The 13,260-nt window shown below is 50.9% G+C and overlaps 1 long non-coding RNA gene across 1 annotated transcript; it reads right to left on the bottom strand.

Moving 5' to 3' along the window:
- Positions 1-1,884: 1,884 nt before the first annotated feature.
- On the bottom strand, positions 1,885-7,308 carry LOC106047775 (uncharacterized). The gene is made up of 4 exons (XR_001213923.3): positions 6,362-7,308; positions 4,731-4,942; positions 3,517-3,633; positions 1,885-2,244 (listed from the first exon to the last, which is right to left on the bottom strand). It is a non-coding gene; the product is annotated as an uncharacterized lncRNA (long non-coding RNA).
- Between the last annotated feature and the right edge of the window lie 5,952 nt (positions 7,309-13,260).

Below are 13,260 nucleotides of genomic sequence, written 5' to 3'. Positions count from 1 at the left end.
AAATGCGAGGGTAGGAAACATTAATAGGAAGTGTGTTAACCGCAAATTATGCTGGGCTTCAAAATTTTGCAGCAATTCATCAATGTGATTTTGACATATCTGAAGGCTTCTGAGAAGTGAAAAGGCAGAACAATGTTGGCCCTGGCACAGAGGGAAAGAGCGGTTCGGGGCTTCCATCAAAACAGTCTGTAGGGCATGTTTCTGAAATCTGGAAAAACAACAGCATAGCAAACAGCACATCGCAATGTTTCTCTCCTGCACGCTATTTATGTGTGCTTTAATTGTGTCCCAAGTACTTCGTGCAGCTACAGACACCGTTAGGGAAATCCAGTCACTGCAATGCCACCTGGGGACGGTGCCTTGCCCCTGGGAGCTCCCAGGGGAGAGCTGTGCCCCTGCTCACACCCAGGCTCACCCCTGTGGCCTTCGCGGGGCTCGCTCCTTAGAAGATCACACATCGAGCCCTTTGTAGGCACTTAAAACACGGAACTGAAGAATATTAGTTTACCTTACAGACTCAAAGCCAGAAGGGAACGCTGGCTAATTTATCCCCGCTCCCCTGACAGCCTCATTCAGGGGCTGTAATTTTTCTTTCCTGCCAAGCCCTGCGAGAGGCCGAGCGAAAGCGGGCCTGCCAGCAGCATGACCCCCGTGGTGCAAGCATCGTGCAGCTCCTGGCCGAGCCCCCGCGCACACGGCGGCGATGCGCCACACCGGGCCCTGTGCCCCGCGTCCGACACGGCCGTGGTGAGCTTAGCAGCACGCAGCTGGTCTCCGGTAACGTTCAGCAAGGACCGGCATTCGCTTTCTGTTTCGGCGTTTCATCTCGCTGCTGACTTTTATGGCATTCTCATAAAAGCTTAAAAGCTCATCTTGTAGTGTAATCAAGCTAAAAAGTCACGCTATCACAACAATGTGATTGCTTATGCAATATGTTAGAGGCGTTTAAAAAAAAGCATATGTTCAGTCTGCTATAGAAGAGCAACAGGATGCTGTAAAGTTGAAGCCTGTTGTTAAATCTGTCATAAACTATAATATTTTATTTAACTCCGGGTAAAACTCAGCTGACAAAAATACTTTATGGTTGCCTATTAATGTGAATAGGAGCCATGCGTCATCACTAATGCAGGAAACAAATCATGAGGGCCAACTCTTTAATAAGAAATATCTTCTGCGCTGTACTTATCTTTGTCATCTATTGCTACAGCTTTATCTTGTGTAAAGGTGCTTCCCTTGTCTTGCTGTACTGAATATTCGGTATCGCTGCTAAGCGTATTAATTTCTGCCAAAGAGAAAAGAAATACCTCCCTTGGTTTCTCCTGGTGCCAGAGCGCAGACAGACGGCTGAAGGACGCGCATGGAGCACGGTGCAGCGTGGAGCACCAGCCTCCCGTACTCTCCCCCCAAGCTACTGGGCGACTTGACCGCCCAGCCCAGCCCTTGCCTCGCTGTCACACAAGTGGTTTTGCAGAGGCAAAGACCTCGCAACCAAAATCCCCCTCTCCTCCTGCCCAGCTCCAAATACCATGGGAGAGGACGTATGCACCCAGTGGGCGAGCAGCGCAGTGTTTTGCTTAGAAAGCACGGTGTGAATTACAGGCACAGCAGACCCAGCAGGATAACCTTCAGGAGACACTTTCAGGCCAAAGGTCCCACCAGCAGCTCCAAGCAGATGCTGCCCACCTCCCCAGCTGGCTATTTCACAGCTCATGATAAAAATCAGTTATTAGATGGAGGTGTGAAACCCAGACCCAAACCCCAGTTCTCCCTCGTGCCCAGGAAGCGTGGGTTTGGTTCATTCCGTAAAGTTTTGGCAGCCCACAGTAAGTCCTTCCTCTGGAGCTTGGGTTTCAGCTCACCTCCACGGGGTGTTTTTTCATTTGCCTTGAAGGATGATTCCTAATGATAAGAGAACTCTTATCTGTATAGATTATTGCTACTGCTATAACAAATTATGCAAAAGATACAGAACTGCTGAAGATACACACAGAAGGAATTATCAGGAGACAATCTCAACAAGTAGACATTTGGCAGCGCAATATTCAGAGCAGGAGAAGTGGTGGTTTGCGTAGCCGCTGCATCAGCCACGGTCAGCTCGATGTCCCAAGGGGATGTCCCCGGCGTCACCAAGGGGAGCAGTGAGGCCCCAGCTCCCCCCGAGCCCCCTCCACACCAGGAGGCGGCGGGCGGTAAAACCACGGCCTGCCCTCCTCGCCTCGGGTCATTTGTCTTGGCTGAGAGATTCTGCAAGTGAACAGAGATATGCAACTTATGGTTTGCAAGGGAGAAAAAACGCTTTGTGTGAGAGATCATCAATTAAACCCAATGTATCAAATAATGGGCCCTGACAGCAAGCTGCAAGGAATTAGGAAATGCTTACTTGGGGGCCATTAGATTCAGTACTTACATACGGGCACACTCACGTGCTGTATACAAACACAGAAATCCACCTCCAGCAAAGGAAGGGCTACATTTCCAAACTATCATGTTTTACAAGAACATAGCTATAAATTCCTACACCAGCAAAAACAGAGAAGCGCTTGCAGTATGAAGAGGAAAGGGGTGTGCTCGCGGGTCTTGGGCTTGCATTAACACAGCCCTGCCACTACGGCCTGCTGGAAGCATTCGTGATACATTGCTCCAGGGGGGCAGAGAACAAACACCCCCAGAGCACTTCTGGTGAAAAAGTGTGGGATTCAGCAGGTTGTGGCGTGATAAAACCCCCACCAGAAGGTGATGGTGACACCTGAGCCAGCCTAACCTGGCCCGCCTGACCTCAGCAGTGCTCCTGCAGGGCTGTTCCCAGGGGAGGAGAGGGAGAAGCTCTCTGTGCCACCTTTCCCCAGTGTTACACAAGCAGGAAACAGGAACAGAAAAGCTCTTAGAAGCAGCTGATGTTGCCACAAAACTGACTCTGCAGGTGATGCAGTCGGTGACAAGGCACTTTGCAGGCGGGAGGGCGCCGGAGCCCCAGTCTGTCCCTGCCCACCCCCTGACACTGCCGTGCAGCCCTAGCGCTGCTGAGGGGCTTGTGCTCACACAGCCTGCCTCTGTATTGGATTTTTGACACCACCACCCCTTGCTAAGGTTCCCCAGAACTTTTTAGCAGAGGTTTCAGAAAAGCTGATGACTGCAGACAGACCCAGAGCAGCCGTGCGCCTGGTACCTGAGGCACTGCGGGGAGAGCAGAGCTGGCAGGTGCCCGTGAGGTGCCAGAAATGGAGAGAAGGATGCTCTTGCTCTCTCCTAAACCATGCTGCTGCGGAGAAAAACACCAGATTTCCCAATGTAAATACAACCCACAGATGTTGCTAGCAAACATTCACAAATTGATGAGCTTCGTGCACGTTTGACGACCAGACAAGCAGTGAGAGGACAACTGAGCATCTCTCGCATCTCTCCTCACAGTGCTTGGTTGGCTCAATACTCACAGCACACATAATTTCAGTATCAGAAACAATCACAGCTTTACTCTAACCCAGAAATAAGCCAGGAGCTAAAAGAATGAGCAGTCACCTCTCGACCTCACGGCCTGATCTTTCAGCTCACGCTGTGTAATCTGAGCACAACGATGTTCATTTATTATTCCTCATGATATGATGCATCGTGTCATACCAAAGTGTCTTCAGCAGGCTGTAACAGAGAAAAGCAGATGGAAGCCAGAGATGTTCTAATTAAGCTCGATAATAGAAATGTTAATTAAAAAACCTTGAAGAGGAAAGGACATTCTGTAATCTCCTGGTGCTCTCAAGTGATGCAAAAATGTCCAGTTGGAAGAAGCAATGTCTCACTGGAAGCGGTCGGGCAGGAGTGGTGGGGACGGGCTTTGCTCTGAGCCCCAGCCCCAGGGGAGGGCAGGACCCACGCGTCCCAGGGATGCTCTGGGGGAGGACAGCCACCGCCACGGCTCAGCCTCACCCCACATCTCCCTGCTGTCCCCCGGGCCAACGCTGCTGCCCCACAGCCACCCTGCAGCCTGGGAGGACACTGGGCATCACCACGCTCAGTGACGCTCTTGACTCCACTGAATGATTCCTGCCATGAAGACAACCTAGGTTTTTTACTCCCACTTCCAGGAGAACAGTTTAAAAATAAAATTAAGCCTGAATAACAGTTCCAGCAGCCATCCCTGTCCCAGCCATGTGCCCCCTCCCCGGGCAGCAGCTCCTGCAGCCACCCCTCGCCCCCGCAGCAGCCCCTGCACAGGGGCCACGGGCAAGCTGGAGGAAGGATTTCAGCCATGATGTTCCACCCGGTCTTCCAGCTCCCTTTTTAAACAACTGCAGAAATATTTTAGAGGGAAAAAAAATACTTTTGAGCCGATGTTTTTGGAGTGGATGCTGCCCCGAGGCGCTGCAGCCCCAGCCCGGCAGAGCCTCGGCTGCGATCCCGTCCCTGTGCCCATCGGCCGTGCTCCTCTCGGCATCTGCTGGGCAGGTTACCTGCCTTCGTGCGAGGGAGCTTGGTCATATCTGGCTTATTAGCGAAACTCAAGCACAGAGCCATCCGAGAGGCATATCAATTAGCAGGGATGAGAGATATTTCAAAGGCCTCCTATAATTTATCTGTGCGCTGGATTAAAGCAGAGAGCAGAAATTAGCTGAGTCAGCAAGTGCCTTCACTATCTCGGTGCCTCCTCGGGATGAATATCAAAACCTTCCTGGGCTGCTTTAAAATGAGTTCATCTGAAACACAGCCTAATGACACCAAATCAACAGCAATGTACTTACCAGGAGAAGCCTTTGATTCTGTGAAAAGCTGCTGTGATAATTGCAGGTAATGAAGGCGCAGTGCCTGGCTCGGCGGTGACGTCTGGGTGCTGCTCAGATGCCAGCTCCGAGCCCTGCCCCTCTCCCACTGTGCCTGCAGTGGGCACAGGAGCGAGGTGTGCTCCTTCCACCTGAACGTCCAGCCCTGCTTCATTTCATCATTTCATGCTGCACTGATAATGAGAAAAAGCATACGTTTTCACTAGCAAAGTGATGGGGGAGATGCTGAGGAGGCCATGGCCCCAGCTAGATGCCCAGACACCACGGGGTTTCACGCCTCCTAGACTGCCGTTTCCATCTGTTCTTTCCTTTCTGCTGCGTCTTTCTTTGAGCCATATCAGTGCATAAGAAACTGCTCTGCTTGATCCAGGACACAGCAGAGCAGGTGGAGGTGATGCCTGCCCCTCCTCGCTGCCGGGGCTCTGCCCACCTGCACCCCCCCTGGGGCTGCTCAGCACCGCCGCTGCCCCTCCGCCTGCTCACGTCGCTGCCCTGGCCGTCCCCTGTCCCCCACCACATCTTGCTCACGCAGGAGCACTGAGGCAACCAGACGACCACGTCCAGCCCCACAGTCCCTATCCCACTGTTTACACCCCCTCCCTCACCCCGACCCAGCACCAGAGGCACTCCATGGGTCTCTGAGGCACATGCAGGCTATTTTGTAGTGGGGTAAAAACGCCTGACTTACAGTGCCCAGGGGAACACAGATAACTCAAACCATACAACTCCCTTCAATTAATTCTCACGTAGCTTTTGAGAAAGCATCCAATCTTGATTTTATTAATTTCCAGTGATGGACAATCCATTTCAGCTCTTGTTAAGATGTCCCAGTACTTCATGACCTGCAGTGATTTCTTGTTTCTGAGCTCAGTTTGTCTCATTTCAGCTTCAGGCACCAGATCTCATTAGGCACTTGTCTGCTAGGCGGAAACACTCTGTGCTGTTAGCACTCCCACACTCATGTAGGTACTTGGGACAAGGATGAGGTTATTTCTTAACTCTGTTGAACTGGACATCCTCTCCAGCATGCAGCTTTCCTGCCTACTAGAACTGGGAATGCGTCAGTGGAGACTCATAGGATGTTTCCCAGGTCAAAGCCAACGCTTCTTGTTGGTTCTCAAAGTGAGAAGCTTAGCTCAACTTCTGTACCTAGAAAAATGTCTATTTTGTTACGCTGGATGAAAACTCCTCCTGTGACCTTGCAGAGGTTTCAGCTTGATGAAGATAGCTTGTTACTGAATCCCTGACAGACCAACACCAGCGGCACCTCCTGCAGACCGCAGCCTCCCTCACACACAAAATAAAGCCATCTCCTTTCTGTGAGCTCTCGGAGAAGCTTTCGGACTGCATCCCTGGGTGAGATAAGCCCTCAAGCTCTACCAGGGCTCAGCCAGCCTGCCCTCCATGCTGCAGATTTACTGTTCGCTGTGCTGTCTCTTCCTCACTTTTTTTTTCCATTTCTTTGCCTGTTACAAACAATATTCTAGATATTTCCGCCAGCAGAGCATGCTCTGCTGCTCAGAGGCTCTTCTTCATCCAGAAGGGATTGTTTCTGTGGTTTGTACTTTCATTAAGACAGCAGATGCACTTACCTGTGGCTCCACGGGTGGAAATCGTGAGCTTTAGAAGAGACCATTGGGATGAGATTCGCTAAATGGAGAAAATCTGGACTTATTGGGAGCGAGCCCCCAGACTCCGGGCGTTTACCCAAGGAGCAATTAAAAGACGTGCAGCTGCAGGCTATCGGCTTTCTGCCACGGCGCACGAGGCCTCCGCCGAGGATGCTCTGCCTCCGTCCCCGCAGCCCCAGCCGGACCAGGGGCAGGGCACACCTGCGCGGGAGGCACCCGCCCTCGATTAGAGGGGCACGTGCCCAGCCACCGCGTGCGTGTGGCCGCGGGCTGGCAGCGGGCAGAAAAGCCCCGTGCCCCCGTGCTCTGTCCTCTCCCCGTCCGTGTCCCAGCCAGCATCGATCCCGCCGCCTGCTTCCACATCGCCATGGCAACCGCCCAGTCTCAAATTAGCTAATAGCAGAGATAAGGCAGAGAATACTTAGGAACTTCTTATCAAGCCGTTACTGCTATTCCAGTTTGCCTCATTTCACACTGTACAAACATCTCCCTGTTTGTGGGGAAATTACGGGAGAATGCACTGCAAAGTGTTTGGTTCGTGGTTCAGCTGATTTCCCCAGTACAAACCTGAATGAATTAGAAAGAATACAGAGTGCTTACAGGCATGAGAAATCGAGGTTTTATTTAGGTCATTATAAAAAGCCTCTATTAACTCACCTTGAGAAGAGTGCACATTAAAATGAAAATATGTCTCTCCCTTAACTGCCTGTATCTACTCACGGAACAGGCTGTTTTTCATGCCACGTGCTATTAGAAGTGCAGTAAGTTGTTTAAAATGTTTCTCATTGCGCTCAGTTTGTTCGGCAGGTCCTTAGGAAAGCAGTGCACAACACAACGCGCAGCACGGCGCTGGGGGTTGCAGCCTGCAAGGGACGGGCTCACGCTTGGCTCTCGGCCCTGCGACCATCCCCGTGCTGGGCAGGCTTTGTGACCACGGGCATCAGGGGACCTGTGCGTCACCCCGTCACTCTGCAGGCGCAAAGCTGCTGCTTTGGCGCTATTTGCTGTGAGAAGTATTGCTACTTGAAGCATCCAAGTCACCGCATTTCCCTTCACATCGCTGTTTCGGGGGGTGGCTGCCCTCTCCCAGCAGCTGGCTGGGAGGCGGATGGGGTCCTGCCTCCCCCCGGCGTCCCGTGGCATCCGGCCCTCAGGGGCTCCTGCTCGCACTTGTGGGAAGTGAAACGCGGCAGCCCCAAAGCAGGCAAATCTGAAATCAATTTTCTATTTACTGCTGTCTTGATTACTTTGATTCGTACTTTGCTGAGGCAATTGAGAATCGGTGGGTTTCTGCACGTCGGGGAGGGCCGGTGGGAGTGCCGGTGCAGCTCAGGAGCGGCGGCACACGGCAGCGCCAGCACCACAGCGCAGCTGGTGCCTGCAGCCAGCCAGGCGGCTGCAGTCCTTGCCATGTCCCCCTTCTAAACCACCCCTCTGCAAACACTGGGAAAACACAGGTTATCTGGTAAGAGAGGAAATTAAATATCTGTTAATACATCTCCTGTATTGAGAAGAGGCACAAACTGGTGCTCTGAATCCACTTCTGTGGAAGGAGGACGAGGCTTTCCTTAAGCTCTCATACTGCCCAAAGCAGCACCTCCTGTACAGGAGCAACATCAAAAGAGGAAAAGTGCATAAACGTCAAGCACGGTAAGAATAACACCCATGGGACACCACCAGAGCTTTGCTCAGCACTTGCCATCCTGCATGCCCGGGAGCAGCGACACGCGGGGGTGCTCCCCGAGGCCCGGCTGCGGCTGCAGCACCCAGGGCGCAGCCGTGCAGTGGCAGCAGGCTCAGGAGAGCCGGCACGAGCGGCTCGGCTCCGAGCCCTGGGGACGGGCAGCGCTCCAGCTGTGCCCTGCAGATGTGCCCGCCGCCGGGCCACGGCAGGGGAACGTGGGGCGGAAAGCTAACAGCACGGGCTGGGGCGAAGGGCTGGCAGGCGGCGCGTGCCTTCCCCGCCTGGATAGGTCCTTCCACGAGGCGTGGGGAATGCGTGAGGCTTGCCTGCTGCAGGGAGCTGCAGGACTGGAATATTAACTCCCAGAGAGAAAAAGTACCGACAAGGTGGGTTTTGCTGTCACAGCAAAAAAAAAGGGGGGGGGGGGGGGGGGGGGGGGGGGGGAGCTGTTCAGTGCCATAGCAAGCTGAACAGAAAACGAGTTGTTTTTTTTTTTTAAGCCTGAAAGCAGTTTTTTCACACTCCTTTTTTGTCATGCAGAGCCTTTTTAGCTGTGTAACATACAGACTAGAAATAAGAGGGACTCCGGGGTGGTATGCAGCCTCCTAACAATACAGCAACCTAGATGCCAGTGGATTGCTTTGAACACATTTCGTATGAATTTTAGAGGGGGTGAAAAGGGTTTTTCTCTTTTTAGACTTCCTCTCGCTTCTTTCCTATTTGGACTTACGTTTTAGTTCAGGGGCTTTCCTGCATCTGGTGGGATAAGCAGTGCATGCTAAGGAAGAGAAAGCAGAGGGAGAGACTGCGTGCCCAGACTTAGCTGCCTATGGAAAAGAAATGTTATTAAATTGTTCTCTTTCTTTTCTCTTTGTAGTCCACTGATCCTGAAAACTAAGATGACTGCTGGTGTATTGAGGCTTGTGCATCCCAGGCTGTTGTAAAGGAAATTGCCTCCTTGATCTAGGACGTGTGAGCCTGAGCAGATAAAAGGAGCTGGTGAGCGGTGGGTCAGAAAAGCCAATCCACCACCATTTACTGGGCTTCTGCAGCATTTTAAAACTTGGCTCTGACTTAAAAGGAGATCCTTATTTAACTTCTGCAGTTAACAGCAGTGGATCTCCGTTCCCTTCCTCTAAGCTGGAAAGCAAATATTTTACCACTGTGAAATTGCAAGCGGGAGACATGAGCGTGGACCAGGCATGACTGCAGAAGCCCCGGTGTTCCTCCTGCCCGTAGCTGCTGCTGCACGGAGGGGTTCCCAGAGAGGTGCTCCTGGGGTTTGTCTCTTACTGTGTAATTTTCTTTGCCTTATAAGAAGGAATGAATATATTACTTATAACTAAAAGAAAAATAGCAAGCTGGAGAGGTACGCATCATTTATCCATCACATCTCTTTAAAACTCATTCTTTTCTCATTCACAGTAAATAACCTGCAAAATTATATGAACATAAAATCCCATCACAATAAAAATGGATTTTTAGAGGGTAGGTAGAGACAATTTCAGACCAACAAAAATGGAACACTGGGAAATAACTCAATATTCAGGACATCAGACCATCCTTATCAACTTGTCGATTTAGTGTTTTTTGCAGAAGCACTATGATTTAGCTATTGAAAATTTCCAACAAATGAAGTGGTACACATTGACAAATCAGCAGCTTCTTTTGAAATGTTTGCCCAGGGATTTAATTTGGAATTTGAATAACTTATGACATTTTTTATCAGATCATTGAATGACAAGTTTAAACTTCAGTTAAATATTCAGTCTTTTTTAATAGGGTACTTTCACTGTGTACGGATAGCAAAGTAAATTTATTAATCAAAGAATAAAGTACATGTATGTGAAAGTAAGCACAGGAAGAAGAAAGAGTACTGAACACACTTTAGCTGTACTCCAAGATACTTTTGAAAATAATTTCATGCTAAAATAACATATTGGGAAAATGTTGTTAACCTAGAGTATATAGGGTAATTGTGATGTATTGTATTTCTTTAGGACCCCCGATCCTTGATGGCAATTGCTTAGTCAATCTCCTGTGCAAAGACTTACCTAGAACATTTAATATTTCCATGGGATCATACCACATGCTAATTTTCATAAAGACATAAAATTTATCTTAAAAGAAAATACTTTTTTTTTTTCCTCTTCTTCTATAGGGAGCTATTCTGTAATTTATTCTTCTGAATGGCAGAAACTTTCTTCTACTTTCCAGCCTAAACTTATTCATGGAAATTTTAAATCCATTTGTCCCTGTGCCAGCACTGTCCTTTAGGTTAAATATTGCTTTTCTCTCCCTGGGGTTTAGCCCTCAGTGCATTTCTCTGAGGCAGCCACATCCTCCTCCTCCAGTTCCTACTTTGCTCATCTAATTAAGCCATACTTTTAGCCTCTTATCAGGGGAGAAGTTCTTCATTTGAACTGCTTTCAGATAGTTTAGCTGCGGTTTAGCTTCTGCACCTCCACTGCAAAGCAAGCCCAGCGCACACCGATATCCATCTGCCGTCGTGCAAACAAGCAAGTAAATAAATAACTGGGGAGAGAACAAGCTGTCCTCGCTCGCAGCAAGTTCATTACTTCTGAGTGCAGATTGTGCCTCTCCGAGGCTCCTTCCCTTCACTTTTAATGAAACGAGCTGAATTCCTCTGTGTTATCTGCAGAATACATGTGTGTATAAAACAAAATAAGTACAAGGAGCCAAGCTGAGAGTCTTTAAAATAGTAATCTGTAAACATATTACCAAAGCAAGCCTTGAATAAAACCCACACCAAATCACAGAAAAAAAATACTATCATAGAAAAGAAGCTGCCCCAGGCTGAAAGCCCCCACTGCCAGCCCCGGGAAAAGGGACCCAGCTCCAAGGCCGCCCCTGTGCCTGGGGGCCCAGGAGGGAGGCAGCGGGGGCTGGAGGCGTTGGTCCTTGCGCCTGCTGTAACAAGAGAGCGCAGAACAGGGCAGTAAATAAAACAGACACGGAGAGGGCTGAGGTGCTCAACAAGTTGTTCGCTGCCAGCCAGGCTTGCCACGTGTCTTGAGTCCAGAACCTCCAGGCAGGGGCTGAGGGGGCAAAGTCCTTCCCACTGTAAGCGAGGAGCAAGTTCGAGACCACCCGATGAAACCGTACAGGTACGAGTCCATGGGGCCTGATGCCATGCATCCCACGGTCCTGAGGGAGCCGACGGAGTTGCCAAGCCTCTCTCCATCCTGTTTGAAGAGTCCTGGCAGTCGGGTGAGGTACCTGTGGCTGGAAAAAGGGAAACGTCACTCCCATCTTTAAAAGAGGTGGAAAGGAGGACCCAGGAGCTACAGACCAATGAGCCTCACCTCTGTGCCTGCGAAGATCATGGAACAGATCCTCCTGGAAGAAATGTCAAGGCAGGTGCAGGACAAGCCAGGGTCCGAGACAGCCAGCACGGCTTCACCAAGGGCAAGTCGTGCCTGACCAACCTGGTGGCCTTCTGTGATGGAGTCACTGCATCGCTTGACAAGGAAAGACCAACGAATGTCACCTACCTGGACTTCTGTAACCTTCTGTCTGTCTCTCCCACGCCCCTGTTGCCTTGCAGCGCGTTATCAGGGAGCGGTGTGACGGGTGGCACCCAGCGCTCACGCACAGCCCGAGGGGCTCGTGTCCCCAGGGGTGAGAGCAGGACTCACCATGCCCTGTCCTGCCGGCACAACGGGGCTGGGAAGGGGTGACATGGGCAGACAGGGTGATTCCTCTAAGTACACAGCATCACTGCTCAGGGCTGCTTTTATGGCAAGAACATTCAGGGATGCTCCAGGAAAATAAATAAATAAATAAATAAAATGGAATCGGCTGCTGACTCTCCTTGCTTCCCCCATCTTTCAGTTTTCCCTCATCACTCATTTTTCAAGAGGTTAACAAGAGATTAGAGATGTGAATTACTCTGCCCACCCCCGTCAGGCAGAGGGACCAGCTCGCCGCATGCACCTAGAGGCGTGTGGCTGCACCTCGCCCAGCACCTGGTGGGATGGCCAGGAGCCCAGGCAGGAGCCCAGCTGCTGAGATCAGCCTCTAATCGTCAGATAGCTCAAAAAACCACTTGCAGTTTCTATAAAGTGGATAAAAATACAGCCTAGGACCGACATTCTAGACGAGGTGTTTCTGCCTGTGATCGGGCACTCACCCATCTCCATGGGTTCCTGGCCCAAGGGCTTTGCTGGTCCTCAGGGCAGAAAGCTGTCCGAGCCACGGAACAGCCACCGGGACAGGGGCACTCGTGTGTGATGGTCTCAGCACCGGGAAATAAGACCCCTGCGCGCCACTTCCTTCCGAACATGCTGCACAAGTAGGAAGAGAACGAAGTAGATTTTCTCTTCATACCACAGGGATTTAAAGCAGTTGGAAAAAAGCCAAAAATAAATAAATCAGCATCCTCTGATCCTCTGAGCACAGAGAAAGGAGAGCATATCTCAGCTCCCTTGTAGCGATGACGGATTAATGGTTTTGCGAGCTTGTAGGAATCAACCCTGTTGCAAAATGCATCTGTCACACAACTTGCAATACCTGCCGCACATTTTAATGCGGCGTGCTAGTGTAAGGCAACATCTACCTTAAAATGAGCAACGTGAGATAATAGTTTTTAATATAATTTTTTTAAAAATGTTTTTCATCAACACCCGCATCACCCAAGTGCCTCTCACACGAGAGCTGCTGTGCCCCTGTGTCTGGAGGACTCCTTCAGGCGCGGGGGGCTGCGGGTGGTGATTCCCCCCTGCGCCCTGCTCAGTGCCCAGCCAAAGGGGCAACGGGAACCGGGGGTCTCAGTGCCCCGCAGCTGCCCCGCGCTGTGTGCTGGGCAGTCAGACACCATCCTGGCACGGACAGACAGCACATCGCGTATTTGGCAGTATTGTGGCGAAAAGCAGCACATCTTTAGAGGCCAAGCACTGCTGCCCCTGTAGTCCTCGTGGTTTGAGGTGAAACATTGCATCTGGCATTTCTGTGCACAACTGCTTCAGCAATATTTACCTCCTTGGCCACACAAAGCAATCAGAAACTCACCCTAAAACCGAGTTTGTCACACTCCTGCCACCTGCAGTTAATTCAGAGACCAGGGCTGGTTTCCTGACAGGAAGGGGAGCGCGGCTGCCACCACCTCGCCAGCACCTGGGAGTGCTCCGGGCACTGCTCAGGCCGTGCCGTGAGG

Source organism: Anser cygnoides, chromosome 5 (genome assembly GCF_040182565.1).
Source record: "Anser cygnoides isolate HZ-2024a breed goose chromosome 5, Taihu_goose_T2T_genome, whole genome shotgun sequence".
In the NCBI taxonomy this organism is placed as follows: domain Eukaryota; kingdom Metazoa; phylum Chordata; class Aves; order Anseriformes; family Anatidae; genus Anser; species Anser cygnoides.
Note: the sequence above shows the minus strand (reverse complement) of the source record. Positions and strands in the feature narration are given on the sequence as shown.